Source organism: Mastomys coucha, chromosome X, assembly GCF_008632895.1.
Source record: "Mastomys coucha isolate ucsf_1 chromosome X, UCSF_Mcou_1, whole genome shotgun sequence".
NCBI lineage: Eukaryota > Metazoa > Chordata > Mammalia > Rodentia > Muridae > Mastomys > Mastomys coucha.
In genome coordinates, this window is record NC_045030.1 from 94,444,309 (window position 1) to 94,450,042 (window position 5,734).

At 40.0% G+C, this 5,734-nt stretch overlaps 1 protein-coding gene across 1 annotated transcript in view; it reads right to left on the reverse strand.

Annotated features, from left to right (window-relative positions):
- Window positions 1-3,781: 3,781 nt before the first annotated feature.
- Window positions 3,782-5,734, reverse strand: part of LOC116093613 (mitochondrial intermembrane space import and assembly protein 40-like) — a 7,066-nt gene continuing 5,113 nt past the window's right edge. The window contains exon 3 of the mRNA XM_031375163.1: window positions 3,782-5,353. The gene's annotated coding sequence lies outside the window, so the exon portion shown is untranslated. The remainder of the gene's footprint in view (window positions 5,354-5,734) is intronic.

Below are 5,734 nucleotides of genomic sequence, written 5' to 3' on the forward strand. Positions count from 1 at the left end.
TTTTGTGATGATGAATTTCTTCTATGGATTCTATTTATAGAATCTTGTTTCCTAGTCCCATTGTTGCCTTGAAATTTGCCAGTCTGTTTTTTTGACAGCTGTTTAGAAGATTCTCTAATGTTTAGATTTACATAACGCAGTGACACACAATATTCACAGTGATTACCTGTAATGACAAGAACCCAAGATAAATCTGTGAAACCCCTGAAGTAGACAGATTTACAGTAAATGCTTTTTTCTTTCTTTTGTTTTTGTTTGTTTTGTTTTTTGAGACAAGGTCTCACTGTGTAGCCCTGGCGGCCCTGGAACTCACATGTAGATGAGACTGACCTCAAACTCACAGAGATCTGCTTACCTTTGCCTACTGCGTGCTGGGCCAGCAGGCTCAGATAAAGGCTTTAAGAAATCAATAGGAATTGTGATTGTTACATATCATTGTAGCTATTTTATATTTGGTTAGATTAGAAACTTTTTGCCTTAGTTTCTTTGAAATGACCGATATTAAGGAACAGATAGAAATGGGTTTTTAGGGCTGGACATATAATTTCTTGATGTCACTTGACTAACCATAGGCAAGCAAGCTCCTAGGCTCAACCTGTAGTATGGGAAAACAAAAACCAAACTGGCTGCAGCTGCTGCCACCACCACCACCAACCACCAACCACCAAAAACAAGCCTACACACAAACATAGAAAAAAAGAGTGTGGCTTTCTAGCTCCCTGGTTATTCTTTGGAAGATGGACCCTTCTGGAGAAGCACAGAGGGTTTACTTTTTTCCTTTCTGTTTTTGGTATATGATTTATATATATGTATAAAGGGTCTGCATGTGCATTGTATGTGTATGTGCATCCAGGTATGTGTACACCTGTGTTTTTATATATAAGGAGGGCAGAGGTAAACATTGGATGTCTCCCTGGATTGTTCAGTCTTCATCTTGTCTTTTGAGACAGGGTCTCTCAGTAAATTCAGTGCTTAGCACTGTTTAAACTGGCTGGCCATTGAGCTCTGGGGGTCTGCCTGTCTCTTCTCCCAGGGCTACAGTGAGTGGTAGGAGGCTTTTTTTATATGGGCACTGAGGAACTGAACCTAGGTCCTCATGCTTGTGAGGCAGGTACTTTTCCAGTAGAACTGTCTCCCCAGACTCTTATTTTCAATATCACTTTAAAAAAAAATTTCTATATCTGAAGTGAAGCTAACCAAAGGTTTGGATCATTAACTTATATTTTGCTTTTCCATAACTTTTTTCCCCCTTAATATCTCCTGGGTTTGCTTTTATTTTGGTGGGGGAAGGAAGGGACAAACAGAGGGCAACTTTATAGCTTTCTTTGCTATTTATGAGCATAGCTGCAAATGCTACCCCATGGCTGTTGTCCCAGGGTACATCTACTTTAGCATAGGAGGGTTCCTGATGATTGTCAACTCCAGGCTCTCTCATCTGCCTCCCATCCTCTCAGTGGTCCCTCTTCCTCCCAGCAAATGCCTTTTCTACAATTAATGAGCCTTCTGTTTGGTTGGTTGGTTTTGGTTTTTCAAGACAGGGTTTCTCTGTGTAGCCGTGGCTGTCCTGGAACTCACTCTGTAGACCAGGCTGGGCTTGAACTCAGAAATCTGCCTGCCTCTGCCTCCCAAGTGCTGGGATTAAAGGCATGCTCCACCACTACCTGGCTGTTTAATGAGCCTTCTACTCCACTCATGAACCCTGACGCTCATGCAGCCTCCCTCCAGTCTCTTCCTCTTTCAAGTCCCAGGAATCCTTTTGACTACCCCCACCCCCATCTTCTTCACCTCTGATTATTTCTCTCTTGTGTTTCTTTCCAGTTTTGTAAGGCTTCACTCACCCTTACATCTGTTTATTTGTATTCATACACCACAGGCTAGGATATGCACTAAGGGAGAACATGAAATTTTTTTGCCTTTCTGAGTTTCAGTCACCTTAACACTAACCACTAACCAGAAACATCTATTTTCCAGTAAATTTTGTTTTCCTTTACAACTGAATACAATGCCACTGTGTATGATATCTACTCTGTAGCACCTTCTGTTTCTACCTCTTTCTTTTCCTCCATCTTTTTTTAGGGCAGGGTGGGGCTGGAGATAGCTCAGCACTTAGAAGAGGTTAGAAGAGCTTGCTACATGCACTATTCTCACAGAGGACTGGAGCTGAAGTTTGGTTCCCAGCCCCAGGTCAGGAAGCTCACAACTACCTGTAACTCCAGTTTTAGGGGATCTGATGTGTGTATGTGTGTGTGCGCGGAAAAAAAAAAAACGATTTTTGCTCTACTTCTTGTGATAAGTAGTCATACCCAAAGTCATAATTTCTCACTCTGCGTTATCACCACTCACCTTGGGAGCCAACCTATGCTTTGTGGGATGTTTACAAGCATGCTCAGTCTCTACCTACTGGACGCCAGTAGCAGCCTCCTGCAGTGTATGACAGCCACACATATTTGTAGACACTTCCAAATGTTCCCTGGGAGACCAAATCATCTATGGCTGTGAATCAGCCTATAATAATTTGTTTAATTTTGTTTTTATTCTAATTGTTCTTGCTAATGTCCTAAAACTTACCATTTTTCTTAATTGAGTCTTTGGTCAGATGCAAACAAAACCACCACCAACAGTTTAAAAAGAAAGTATATTTAAAAAGTAGACTAGCATAGTATTTTATTTATCTGCTTTGGAAACAATCTATGACCATCCTCAAATATTTTAGGTTTATTAAGCAACTAAGACCTTTTGTTTATCTTAATACTTGTCTTAAGCCTTCACTCAGTGTTTGCTCTTTTAGCATAAAACAGACTTTCCCATGGTTTCTTCTTTAAACTCCTGAACCAGTTTTATTTGGTCAGCTTTAAAATACATAACATTTTACTAATCATTTGAGCATTGAATATGTATTTTGATCATATTAATCGCCCTCACCACCCCTAACTCCTCCTAAATCATGCCCACCCCTCACCTCTTTTCAATTTCATGTGTTTCTTTTGTAATAACCTACTGAGTCCATTTGAGCTGCCCATATACACATGATCATGGGGCCGTCCATGGAGGCGTGAATGACCTTGTCAGCCCTTACTCCTCTATTATTCAGCCAGTTTTCATTTATTGATGACTTACCATGAGTAACTTTTTCCTTGAGACAAGAGTGTCTCTCTCTAGGTAGCCCAGGCTGGCCTGGAGCTTGTGAGTCTTCTGTCTCAGACTCCAGAGTGCTTGGAATATTGGCCTGTACCTTCATACCTAACTATACTTTCTCTCCCCCATCTCCTTTTCTTCTTTTTGTATTGTCTGAGACAGAGCTTCACACTGTAGTTCAGGCTGGCCTGGAACTCATGGCAATTCTCCAGCCTTGGCTTCCAAATGCTGGGATTACAAGTGTGAGACGCCACATCTGGCACTTTTTATTTTTAATATTAGAGCAGTCCTTATCCAGTATTTTTACTGATTTTTCTCTGCTAGCCTTTAATGCTTCAGTGAGTTCATCTCATCTGTTGGCTTTAAGACTATGTATACATTGATTTAACATATACACTGATAACTTTAATGATATATGTTTTTGCTTTACCTGTATGGCTTAGCTTTACCAGTATACAAATGTCTTGTCAATTTCTATCTCTAGCCTGGACCACATACTACTCGAAACATCAAGCTTTCCTATTCAAAATCTTTACCTGGATGCTGAATAGAAAGTCTAAATTTCACACATTGAAACTGAACTTCTGGTCACAACTAGCTCCTTTGGCAGTGCATCGGTGGCGTTTCAACAACGAATTGGAATCACTGTGTGTGCTGTAGAATAGCATTTATTTATAGGAATCAGGCTCCATACAATCATGGCAGAAGCTAGGGAAGTAAGGTGTGGGAGAAAACAGTGGAAGAATAAGAGCAAAGTCATTATCCATCAGGAATCACTAAGGGAAGCTACTGGGATTGATGGAGGGCTGTTGCTTCTGTCTTAAAGAGTGAACCTGATTCATGGCGGTTTAGTAGTGCAAGAAAGCAAGAAAAGTAGGGGATGAAACACAAGAAATCAAGGCTCACAAGGTTTAATGGGACCAGTGAGGATTATCCTGTCTTGGGCTCACTGCCTTGAACCCTAATGATAGAGGTAACTTATAGAAGGGTCTACTTCCCTTCTCACTGAGCTGTATAGAAACCTGGCCCTGGATTCAGAAAAGCTGAGGGGAAAGAGATCCAGTGAGAACTGAGATTACAGCTACTGCCTACCCCTCTTCCATACCATCACTGGAGACTCTTTACCAGGTCAGCAACAGTGTGTGTGAACTGCAGCAGTGCCTGGTACCTGGCACAAATCTTCAAGGTGTAACACCTGATGCTCCAGTTCTGCCTTCCAGATCTCATCAGTTTTTATTCTGACCACCCTAACCTAGAACTGTAGGCTATTCATACAACAGTGGACAGATCTAGAGGAAAAAAAATTAGGAAATGTAGTTCAGCTTTGGGTAAGGTAATGTAGTATATATACCCTTGCCCAGGGAGCATTCCCATCTCAGGAAATGGCAACTTTATCATGATAGTTGCTCAGGCCAAAAAGCTAGGAGTTGAAGAATCTTATTTAGTAAAGTGTCTGTCCTGAGTTTTGTTCATTTTAAGTCTGAGTGTTCAGTCGAGTGTTGTTGAGTTTTAATAGCTGGTTATATATTGGGGTAACAGTCCTTTGTAAGCAAAGGCTTGCTTTTCACTATTCATTTTGTCAAACCCTCTGACTGGTGTATTAATATGCATTCCACTAGATATTCTAAACTTTGAAAAAAATAAAATTTCTCATTTCCAAGTACCCTTTTAGCTATGGGAGTAATCAAATTAGTTAAATAGAATTTTCACTTTTAAAGGGGACCAATGCTTAAATCAGCTAATATCAAGAGTCATTTTCTCTATACAACTTTGACAAAAAGAATAAGCTACAGAAAACAAACAAATCCATATCACTGACAGATGGCCATATTGGCTAAGAGCTGATTTTGCTCAAGGTTGTCTCCAATTCACCACTAATAGTACTCTTTAGTTTTGGGCACCTGGTTTTCTCTAAGATCCTTTTGTTTGATGGGGTGTGGAAAATATTAAGTCATAAAACAGAACATGTATAAGAAAATGAAAATCTCCTGTCTCATGAGAAAAATACATTTCTCTAAGAACTCTAAGGTTAAAGAAAATATTTGGCTGTTCCCTAAATCATTTTAGTTATTTTCTGTCCCAGAAAAGGAAGATGGACCCAAAGGAAATCGGTTCTATAAAACGTGTTCACCATTTTCTTGATCGAGGTATGCATTTCCTGCTTTGCAACTTTCCACAGAGGATTAAAAGTTGAGCTCATGGCCTGAGTTGCTTTTTCCTGTTTTAAAAAAAAAAAAGGAAGAAAAGGATCATCTGTTTAGGAGTTTCATCTGTGAATCCCATATGAAGGTACTTTGAAATTTGTGAGGCCTTTAATGCTCACTATTACCACCAACAATTTCTGACAGGCCACCTGTAGGGCCCACATCTATAGTGATGAGGACAGATGGATGTAAGAGTGTGGGGGCCCTCGCCATGATGACAGGTTACAAATGAGGTTATCAGGCTGGGTTAGGGTAGGATTTACTCCTCAAACAAGTCATTCTTAGTCAAGAGAGATGACTATGGCTCATTTAGTTTATCTTTCAAGATTTCAATTGTTCTTGAAAAATTTGGAACTGTGTCTTTTGGTAGTTTCTTTCTTTCTTTTTTTTTTTTT